We start from the raw sequence: 12,097 nt of genomic DNA on the forward strand, positions 1-12,097 counted from the left end.
TTAATTAGTAAAGCTTGATTGTGCGTGCGACGATCTGCGGTAGCATCTACAGAGAAGTCATGTTAAGAGCCATGTACGCAGCACAGTTGAGGCATGTGTATGGCACATGACCACTCATGTTAGGCGCCTACCAGTGTGTGACGGTCTAGGGAGAAGCAGTAGAATGACCATGTGAATGACACATGGTCTTGGCATGAAATTGGCACATGATCGACTCATGGGTGAGGGATGTGAGCATTGGTCATGTGAAATGCACATGTGACCGTGAATTAAGATAATGTGAGTGTGGATTTCAAGGCTTGTGAACATGAATTTGTTCGACAAAAAAAAAAAAAGAATTTGAGGGCTTGTGGATACCTGTGATCGTGTCACATGATGTGATTTGATATTGCCTTAGGGTGCGCATGGAATGCATTCCGGAATAAAAATTCTGTTCCGGAATGCATTCTGGAACAGAACGGCGTTTGTTAAAAAATTTCCGGAATGCATTCTGGAGCGATTTTTGCATTCTGAAATAAAAATGCGTTTGTTAAAAATACTTGATTCCAGAATGCATTCTTGATTTCAGAATGCATTTTTGATTCCGGAATGAGTTTTTGGCAAGAAAAAGAGAAGCTACTTTTTGTAGTTTCTTGATTCCGGAATGCATTCTCCCTATTTTCTCACAAATTTTTTTTCATAAAATGCATAAAAATTGAAAAATTCTAGAAAAATTCATAAAAATTTCCAGAAAATAAAAAAAAGTCAGATTTCGGGAAAATATGAAATTTGGTGAATTTTTTTTAAAAAATAAAAAAAATCAAAAATTTCAAAACTTCACAGAATAGCTTAAAACACATATGGCCACCCACTTTGAGTGAAATTTAAATTTTTTGAGGTGCCCAAAAAAAATCAAAAATTTCAAAACTTCACAAAATGACTTAAAATACCTGTGGCCACCCACTTTGAGTGAAATTTAAATTTTTTGAGGTGCCCAAAAAAAAAAAAACAAAAAATTTCAAAACTTCACAGAATGGCTTAGAATATCTGTAGTCACCCACTTTGAGTAAAATTTAAATTTTTTGATGTGCCCAAAAAAATAAAAAAATAAAAAAATTCAAAACTTCACAAAATGACTTAGAATACCTGTGGCCACTCACTTTGAGTGAAATTTAAATTTTTTTAGGTGCCCAAAAAAAATTTAAAAAAATCAAAAATTTCAAAACTTTACAGAATGGCTTATAATACATGTGGCCACCCACTTTGAGTAAAATTTAAATTTTTTTAGATGCAAAAAAAAATTAACAAATCAAAACAGATTTCTGTTCCAGAAATCAATTTCTGGAGCAGAATTAGTCATGTTTTACCAAACAGATTTCTCCTCCAGAAATCAATTTCTGGCAAGAATTCCAGAAATCAATTTCTGGCAAGAATTTGATTTCTGGAGCAGAATGGTTACCATTCGCACCCTTATTTACCATGTCCGTCTCCCCAATCTTGGAATCGTTCGAGTTACTATTCAAGACCCTAGGACTTCCCCATTCTTGGAAAGCTTGAGTTCAACTTGATGGTTTCGAGCTCCCATAATGTTGGAAATTTAATGGCAAAAGGACACTATAAGTGCCATAACTTGTGTACGGAGATCACTTTGGTGCCATAACTTTTTTTCGGATCACTTTGGTGCCAAGTCGGAGGAAAAATGATCACTTAAGTGTCATAAGTTTTTTTTGGATCACTTCAGTGCTAAAATTTTTGAAAAACGATCACTTAAGTGCTAAAATTTTTTAAAAACGATCATTTAACTGCTAAAATTTTAGAAAAACGATCACTTAAGTGCCAATCTCCGACGAGCCTCCGGCGAGCCACGTCAGCTTTAGAAATTAATAAAAAAAATGCCACGTCGGATTTCCGGCGAAAAATTGTGTACGACACCGGAGTTGGCACTTAAGTGATCGTTTTTCTAAAATTTTAGCACTTAAGTGATCGTTTTTCAAAAATTTTAGCACTAAAGTGATCCAAAAAAAACTTATGGCACCAAAGTGAGTGCCGTACACAAGTTATGGCACTTGTAGTGTTCTTTTGCCGAAATTTAATTCTAGACTTGCCTTACCTTTCGGACCCAAACTTGAACTCCAAGAATATTGGGAATTCAAATTCCGACCTCATCTCTAATGTTCAGGTCCAAGAATGTTGGAATTCTCAATTTCAAGCTCATCTCCCCTCCTTATTATGAATTTCTCTCCGGGCTACTCATCAACTTCATCTCTGGTTCCTGTAACATGGGTTAATCCTAAAATGCAATGGAAGGTATCCTAAAATCTAGATGTAATTCAAATATGGATGATGTAAACGATATTTCTTTTCGGTGTCGGGGTCGATTCCTAAAAATCCGATACAACATTTGAGGGAGCCAAAATTAAGGTGTCAATAATGCCATTTGTCTTCTTAAAGTACAACCTTGGTTTAGGCTACTCAAGCCTTCAGCGGAGTCGTAAAACTGTTGTGACCTTCCCAAGGTGAACTACTAAGGAAAAAGCCAGTGAATTACTAAGCTGGAACGAAGGTTCCTTTGATGAGGTGACATTATCGATTAGCATGGGCCCTCCCAAGCCCTAATAACTACAACTTAAGTTTTCTATTCAATCATGTAATGCAACTTACCTTGGAGCCGCAATCATCATTTTTAATGCCCTTTCGATGTATTTTCTATTTTATGAAAACGTTTTCCATGCAATCATCATCACTTTATTATCTTTAAGCCACTAGCATGTGAAAAGCATCGTACATTGTGCGCAAACAATAAAAGTAACACTCTATAATCAAATTGGTAATTAAAACGGTAAATATATTACAAAAAATAAAAAGTTAAAGAACCCGAGATGCACCCAACAAGCTAAAATAATGCCTCATTATTGATCCTCAAAAACCCGGCGGACTACGAGATGCAATACCATATTGCATGATTGACATGAAACGCCTGAGGTACGGGTGACAACGCATAAATATGAAAGTTACCCACATCACACTTCAACATCACTACAAAAAAACACCGGATTAGCGACGAAATTTGCGACGGAAAATTTGGAAAAATCCGTCGCAAATCGAATTTGCGACGACTTTTGCGACGGAAAAAATTCTGTCGCTACTAGGTCGTCGCAAAATTTTGCGACGGAAAATTTAAAAGTTCGTCGCAAAATTGCGACGAAAATAAATTCGTCGCAAAATTAGTCGCAAATTAGCCACGAATACAATTCGTCGCAAATATTTCGTCGCAAATTCGCGACGAACTCTATCCGTCGGAAAATTCGTCGGAAAATTCGTCGCATTTTCGTCGCAAATTTCGTCGCAATTTCGTCGCAAATTCCGTCGCAAATTCCGTCGCAAATTCCGTCGCAAAATCGTCGCAAAATTCGTCGCAAAATTAGCGACGAATACAATCCGTCGCAAATTTGCGACGAACCGTCGCAAAATTCGTCGCAAATTTCGTCGCAATTTCGTCGCAAAATTCATCGTAAATTTCGTCGCAAATTTCGTCGCAAAATTCGTTGCAAAATGTATTCGTCGCTGTCGCGACCTAAAATTTCTCTCAGGCTAATAGATTGTTAAGACTAAGCCTAACTCGATCCCTCCCAAGTCCTAGCAATTCGCAACTTAGGGTTTAAGTTTTTTAACATGCAAAAGTTTTCATGCTTGGAGTCGCCACTAATCTATTTGTGGTAGGTCGATTAGAAACCTAAATAAAACATAGGGAGATATGTTTTATTCCTACGAACCAGAGATTCTAAGCTCGGGGACTTGATTACGCTAGATCTAGTCTAACGCCCTTTCGGTACCTTTTCTTTTCAAAAACATTTGTGCAGACAGTCTGGATCCATTTTAACTTAGTCACTAGCATGTGAGGTGATCATGCGGGTGCGCAAACCACCAAAGTAACACCCAATAATCAAAACATTAAATAAATTACAAGATTGGGAGAATTACTTACCTCGAAGCAACGTAAGCATCTGCATTGTTAGCTAGAAAATCACATCAACAATTCTAATATAATTTCTAATTAACAAGTAGTTCACTCAATATTTTTTAGGATTTTCACTTATTTAAATGAAAACTAACCTATATGTAATGACATGCAAAAATTAACATGCGATTAATGCAGCCTAACATGCAAACTATATGTCATGCGACGACGTGACCTAATTCTAATGACGGACAAATGATTTATTTTTGGTATTTTCAAATGAAATTCGGAATTAAAAAAAATGCCTAAATTAACATGCAATCTATTCTAAAAAAAAAGATAATTTAATCTATCCTAAAGTGGCTTCTTTTTGGTATTTTTATGAAAATTCGAAATCAAGAATTACCCTAAAATGAACCGTCGAGATCAGGATAATATCTAAATTAAACTAGGAAATAAATTACTCTAATTCCTAATTTAAATTAAAAAGTTATCCTATCGACTTATTCAAAGAAAGTTATTCTAAACCTATCCTAAACATGCATCATTATCTTCTAATAAAATCAATTCAAATCCTAACTAATCTTTTTTTGGAATTTTCTTTTTAAAGAAATAAATCAAACAGACAGATAACCACCGCGATCAAAATCAATCCACGCGATCCGCAATATTTGTTTTATTATCTTTGAATTAGGGAAACGATATAAACCGGCGATCATATCCATGTGGTTATGGATATTGATGGAAGGCTATTCGTTTGAATTTGGGAACAAAATAAAATCTATTATCGTATCCAAATTGTTATGGACAGGATAAAGATTTTCCGTGCCGCCGAGTATCGTATCTGATGAGTGAGATCGGATAGTCGTCCCGACACGTTGTTAAGTTAGGAATTTCCTAACTTAGTGTATTTTTTGGAATCTTGCGAATATGCCATGCATCATTCAAATATATCTACTAACCAACCAAAGACAACAAAATCACTCGAATTAGGAATTTAAATATTTGAAACGATATCGGATAAAGTTTCTTACCTAATTTACGGATAACTTCCAAATTCGAGTTTGATGCCGGATTGGGTTTGCGGATCACGGGACGGCCGACTGTAAGTGGGACAGCGGCGTAGACTCAGCTCGCAGCGGTTTCCGGCTCAATTTGCGGTGATGCTCGTGAATCACGGGAATTGGTGATAGTGGTACTCGACGACGAGGACGGTGGGATAATGAGGCGATGCTCGGCCTTGGCGTGAAGCTTTCATTGGCCGACGGTGAAGAGTAGCGGCGATGTAAGTGACTGTCAACAGACCGTAGGGGGCACCTAAGAATCTGCAAGAAAAACCACCAAAAGCATAAAATTGTTTCGTCGAGTTTCTAGTATCAAGATTAACTCGGTTGAGCACATCGGGGACTGATCACTCTTTTCCACTCCAACTCTTTTTACTTTCTATTTATTTCTTTCGCTGGGAAGGTCCATGAAAGAGATGGAGTGCATGAGAGAAATTCAACAGATCTACGTGTCGATGGAATGCTCTTGAGGATCTCCCACTTTGAACCCTTTTTTATTTTATTCTTCAATCCACCACTTGACTTTTGTCCTCTTCTCTCCTATCAACTTTCGGTCACTGATTGTGCGGCGGTGTGGGACGGACCGAGGTTGCGGGGACACCAGGGAAGTCAAACAAACTTGTTGGTCGCAAGAGAAATCGTCAACAAACTGGGATCTCCTGGAACCGGGAGGTCGGAGACGCAAGAGCTCGCGACGACTACTTTGACGTTCGTTGGATTCGCTGGACGTCCTGGATGAGCAGCTCTCGGTGGCAGGTGCAGCAGGAACCAGTGACGATACAGAGTGCAGGCGTTTGTTCAGGTTGGTGACGACAGCGGGAGCAGCGGCGGGCCAGGCGCGGGAACAGCGGTGGGGCACGTCGGATGGCGGTGGCAACGATCAACCCTCTCTCTCTCTCTCCCTCCTTGCTCTCGCTCTCGTGTGCCTCTCGTGCTCTCAAAAATCGTGTTCTGAAAATTATCAGAGCCCCTTTGATTATGACGCATAACGACATATTTATATCGCAACCCTAGGTTAATTAACCGGGCTTCCTAGTCCTAATGGGCATAGACTTAGGCTTTATCATTTAATTTAATTTTAATTCCAAATGGGCTAAATTAATTCGGGCTAATTTAAGCTCAAATTAAAACAACCAAAGCCGTTTAGACTTGTGAATTTTGGCCCCCAATCCCTTGAGTGAGCCGAGTGCTCGAGCTCGGTTTACGCGATGAATTTTCAGCTTTCTCGCCACCGCCGGTCCGATGCGGAATGCAACTAACCTATATGAACTTAAACTATATGCTATGCAATTTTAATATTTTTGTTTAGGGGTTAAAATTTAATCCCTAATTTTCTATGCAATTAATCTCTAAATTGTTAGTCAAAATTTAGGTGTTAACAGCTGCCCCTCTTTGAAGGTGAGCTCGCAGAGGTTGCATTCAAAGACTAAATGATGCCTAAATTTTGGCCATGAAAATGCAATGAATGTTATTTTTGATGGGAGTATGAGTCCCATTTTGAAATGCAATAAGAAATGATGCATGCTGACGTGAATAAAACATACCTGGAGTTACTTACCTGACAAGAGTGGTAGCGTAATTCGAGGCATGACTCCGACTTTGTAGGTTGACAATCACTTGGGCATTGTCCCAAAGATGTTGCCTGATAAACTATTGGGGGGGCTCCGGTGACCTGCAATTCAGTCAAGACACACAAAGAAAGTTCGAGACATCCAGTTATCGTCTGGGGTGCTCGAGAGAAAGATTTAGCAAAATAGAAAATGTTCCGACATTTACAAACTACCTATACATCGCCATAGGTATTCGTAAAGATTTGGCCGTTGCACTTAATTATCATCGTAGGTGCGACACGGGGGAACTTTCCGAGATCGGGAGGATATTCCGACCTTTACGAGATACCTATACATCGCCATAGGTATTCGTAAAGATTTGGCCGCTTCACCTATACCTTCCTCATAGGTGAGCCGCGGGGGAACATCTGGGATTGAGAGAACATTCCGACCTTTACGAGATACCTATACATCGCCATAGGCACTTGTAAAGATTTGGCCGCTGCGCCTATACCTTTCCTCATAGATGTGTCACGGGGGAACATCTGGGATTAAGAGAACATTCCGACCTTTACGAGATACCTATACATCGCCATAGGCACTTGTAAAGATTTGGCCGCTGCGCCTATACCTTTCCTCATAGGCATGTTACGGGGGAACATCTTCTGAGATTGGGAGAATATTTCGACCTTTACGAGATACCTATACATCGCCATAAGCACTTGTAAAGATTTGGCCGCTGCGCCTATACCTTCCTCATAGGCGTGTCACGGGGGAATCTTCTGAGATTGGAAGAATATTCCGACCTTTACGAGATACCTACACATCGCCATAGGCACTTGTAAAGATTTGGCCGCTGCGCCTATACCTTTCTCATAGGCGTGTTACGGGGGAACCTTCTGAGATTGAGAGAATATTCCGACCTTTATGAAATACCTATACCTTCCTCATAGGTACTCGTAAAGATTTGGCCGCTGCACCTAGTTATCATCATAGGCGCGACACGGGGGAATCTTCCCGAGATTGTGTGAAAAGTGTGCCTAACAAAATATCTAGTTATCATCTAAGATATTTGAAAGGACTTGATCGATAAATACCTGGATATCGTCGCAAGTACTTAACGATGGCTGAACCAGGGGCTAGCCCGAATGTTCAGGGGTTCCTTGACAAAGTACCTGGATATCATTAGAGGTACCTGAAAAGGCTTGATCAATAGATGCCTAGATATCGTCAGAGGCGTCTAGAGATCGCAACAAAATGATCAAATATGGGACCTAATAATTGCCCGAACAGGTTAGAGATACCTGAATAGTTACAGACATCCAAGAGATAGAGATAAACTTACCTGGTGATATCTCCGACTCTTGAGGACGTGTCTCCTGCTGGACACGGTTTTAGGCAATATGTAATATGCATTCATGGACAATCAAGAACACATATACTCATGCACTATAAATTCAACTGGTTTTCATGCATGACGATTTTGTCAAATCAGCATTACTAAATTTCATTGGGGAAAATCATGATAAGACAATCTGAACTCACAAGTAGGTGTCTTGAAAATGTCAAATGAGGGACTTTCAGTCTGAAAGGGCTTTCACTCACTCTCATCGAAAAGTGGCTAATTTATGAAAATCACTCTATCTCACCATCATCATGTCGACAAGGGTCCGAGTATTCTCGCAAGCGGTACAACCTTACCAATCTGAGAGGTCTTTGCTAGGACCGTAACGTGGGATTGGTCAATGGCTTAGCAAAAGGGGACTCTTCGAGTCGAGGCTATTGAAAGAAAATACTCCGCGATCGTCTCCGGGTTTACAAGTCAAGAATCCTGCAAAATGAGATAGAAATGGACTTGCTCGCACTTCTTCGAGTTAAGCTTATAAACACCCAAATCCTACGTTAGTTCAAGTGCCATAATCTGAAGAGACTTTACAATGGACGTAACGTAGGCTAGGCTCATGGGTTGAGAAATGAATGGATCATTATGCTCAAAATGTGTATAATTGGGGTGAATAAGTTGGTGATCATCTCGGCATTATCACCGGTCTTCTTCTTTGCCTTCAAGAATTGTCTTCTTGGTAGGTGTACTATCAGTCTTGAGTTCACCACTTGATTCCTTCGAGACTTGTAAGACCATTGCTCCACTGGGATTCATGACTTTGACATGTCATATCTTGACATTTTTTTCTCTAAAGTTCTCCCTTTTTTTCGACTTTTCTTTTTTTTATTATTTATGGGCATGTCCTTACTTTTACCAGGCACACTGCTTTTTTATGCCCCTTAGTTTTCATTTTTTTTCATTCATCATTTTTTTTTTGACTTTTGACACACTATCCACAATGCATACATTGGCCAACCACATTTTGGCTTGTTTTGACCGAATGACTGACATTTGGACTCTCAGGGTCTTCGTCTTCTATCGATGCTCCGGATATGCTGCGTCGATAGTGATGGCTTTTACCCTACCCCAGTGTGGGGGATGATCACCAACTGGGTTTAAGAAACGAATTTGCAGGCTCAATTGGGCTTAGCAAAGGATAAATTGTGTATAGGATAGACAAAGAAATGCTCTTCGTCATCCTAAGGCACTTGAATTTCATGTGAATTTATCTGAAAAAACAACACTCGAAGATTGATGTAAGTGAGAGCAAGACAATCTCTATTCATTTTTCCACCTTATAATGCTGACTTACCTCCAATTTGCCCCAGTGTGGGGTGGTTCTTGACATGGGTAATTTGAAAGGATTTCTCCAAGCATTTAGGCTCAAAGTGGCGAAACAATGGATAACCTGTAGTGTTTGAGATAGAGAAATGAAATGCCTCTTGTCATTTCGGTCACTGTACCTTTTGCGAGATAACCCTTCACCTTACCGATATGGAATTTTTCCACTCAACTCATTGGGGATTAGTGTATGGGACTGTGTATGGGGCATGTTTTGCCTTTCATCATCCCGATGTACCTCATTCAACACATTCAATTCACTCCACATGAGTTATTAGGTTGTTCAAACAGATTCCCCCTTTTGAAATCGATGATGCAGACTAACAAAATAACCATGTAGAATTTAAGGCCAATGCGCACATCTCAACTTGAAATTAATTGAAACCATTTTATTCATTGATGAAATGTTTGCAACTCAGAAGACGAAAACCAAACACATGAAAACTTTTGCTGCAAATACTAAATTCTGTCAGGGATAATACATCTTCATAGCATTAACAGGAGTGGAAAACTCACGACCGTCCATTTCTACGAGAATCAGGGCACCTCCAGGAAGCACCTTTTTTGATCACATATGGACTGATGTAGTTTGGTGCGAATTTGCCCCCAGGAACAGGAAAGATTGGCAGTACTTTCCTTAGGACAAGGTCAATTACTTGGAAATGTCTTGGACGTACCTTTCGATTGAAAGATCCAGCTATTCTCCTATAGCAACTGGATCAGGCATTTCGTCTCACTCTCAGGGAGATTTGCTCTTATCTTTACTTCTTTGGGTTCCTCCGCATCACCCAAGTTAATAGTGACAGTTTGGTCTGACGTGAGAACTTTGGACCTTTTGTGACGCTCTAAATCACGCTGAATATCCGAGGAGTCGTCGAGTTCGTCGGTGTCATTGGGATCAAGCTCGGCTGCACATGATTCATCAAATTGGACCGTTTCCATACCCTCACGTGTCACAAGATTGCCCCTGAAACATAAAGTAGGGGGTTCAGAAGGACAAACAGGGCTAAACAATTTATTTTTATTTATTTTTTTATTTTTTTGTGACTTTTTTTTTCGAAATTCTTTTAAAAAAAACTTTAACACGAGGAAGCATGAAGAAGCCCAGGCCTCAGAATTCTCCTTGGACTATATTTTTCTTTTATTGGTTGGATATCATCACCGGGCTGGTTTGATGTACCTCAACATGCCCTAAAAAATGAAAATAATTTGTAATTTCATTGATTATCTCCAAATGAATTACATTTATTGAATGGAAATTGCAACGGTGAGACCTAGAAATGAAAAATCCTAAAAAGCAGCTCCCGAGATGGGGCAAGTCCTAGAAAGCAGTAAAAATTCCCACGCAGGGGAGTGTGCGAAAAAAAAGTAAAGGTGTTACTCTTGCAGGCCAGTGCCCATTCCCTCCAGCGGTCCTTCTTCGATAGTTCCAATGAAGAGATCATCGAACAAGGTAGTGATTCCATCTATTGCATCATCAGGATCTTCTGTCATTAGAGGTGTTGGATCATCCATACCTCCCCATCCATCCGGGACAATGTTACAGGGGTCAACATAGAAGCTCGGGGGCGCCGAGTATTTCACATAATAATCGAACTTGCCGCTCGGTTGCCCCAAAGTGTTGATCACCTCTTTCTCTTCATGCATCATTCTTGCAGGGCCTGGGAATGTGGCACGGATGTGTGGAAGCAACCTACCACGCCCACGTACTTCACCATTCGGCTCTTCTTCGGATCGCTGACTATTCTGTCCATCTCCTCGACCTCGACCTCGACCGCGTCCACGTCCACGTCCACGTCCACATCCACATCCCCCATTATTTGGCTCGTTTAACCCCTGGTATCCCAACCCAGTAGTGTGGGGCCTCTGAGAGACTTCCACCGGTTGGCGGATACCTTGACCATTCCTACCAAGGCCTTCACCCGGAGTAAAGCCATGGGACACCATTACTCTTCCAACCATGACTGCAGCATTTGACACCTCAGGAATGGGCGGTGATGATCCTCTAGACGCATGTATGGTCAACACGAGCTCGAGCGACTGATAGCTCGATTCAATTTTGCAATCCGGCTCAACATAGGGGATAGCCGTCGCGTGGTAAATTGGGTGCTCTTCTTCACCGTGCACTAACTTTCTCTCCACAAAGAACTTCACCCTCTGATGTAGACTGGATGGCACAGCTCCGGCAGTATGAATCCATGGACGACCCAACAAAAAATTGAATGCGGTGGGAATGTCCATGACTTGAAATAGGATGTTGAATATTGTTGGTCCTATCTGTATGTCAAGGTGGATTTCTCCCATCACTTCTTTCTTCGTTCCGTCAAAAGCTCGCACGGAGGTCTTCGCAGAATTTATCCGAAAAGGATCTATCTTGAGGCGGTGTAAAGTCGCCAAAGGACAGATGTTCAAGGCCGATCCGTTGTCAATGAGTACCCGGGCTACATGCGAGGCCTTGTATTTGACAGAAATGTAAAGTGCCTTGGTATGCCCCCTCCCTTCCAGAGGGAACTCTTCATATGAAAAGGCTATGAGGTCCTTGAGGAGTATAGAACCCACAAATTCCTCCAATTTGTCATGATCGATCGTCTCTGGCACGTGGACTTCACTTAACACCTTCATTAGGGCCTTTTGATGCTTGACAGATGTCTAGAGTAGTTCAAGCAGAGAGATTTGCGCGGGCATCTTGCGCAATTGTTCAACTATATTATATTCGCTAGCCTTAATCACAGCTAGAAACTCCTTGGCTTCTTCATCAGTAACAAGTTTTGTAGGTTGGGCATTAGCTTGGCCATAGATACGCCCAGATCTGGTAACCAAG

At 40.6% G+C, this 12,097-nt stretch overlaps 1 long non-coding RNA gene across 1 annotated transcript; it reads right to left on the bottom strand.

Moving 5' to 3' along the window:
- Positions 1–4,823: 4,823 nt before the first annotated feature.
- Positions 4,824–5,896, bottom strand: LOC130140533 (uncharacterized). Its single transcript, XR_008818520.1, has 2 exons — positions 5,652–5,896; positions 4,824–5,262 (listed from the first exon to the last, which is right to left on the bottom strand). It is a non-coding gene; the product is annotated as an uncharacterized LOC130140533 (long non-coding RNA).
- Between the last annotated feature and the right edge of the window lie 6,201 nt (positions 5,897–12,097).

The sequence above is a fragment of the Syzygium oleosum genome, unplaced genomic scaffold (genome assembly GCF_021117445.2).
Source record: "Syzygium oleosum isolate NSW1041296 unplaced genomic scaffold, Sole_v2.1 Sole_v2.19, whole genome shotgun sequence".
In the NCBI taxonomy this organism is placed as follows: domain Eukaryota; kingdom Viridiplantae; phylum Streptophyta; class Magnoliopsida; order Myrtales; family Myrtaceae; genus Syzygium; species Syzygium oleosum.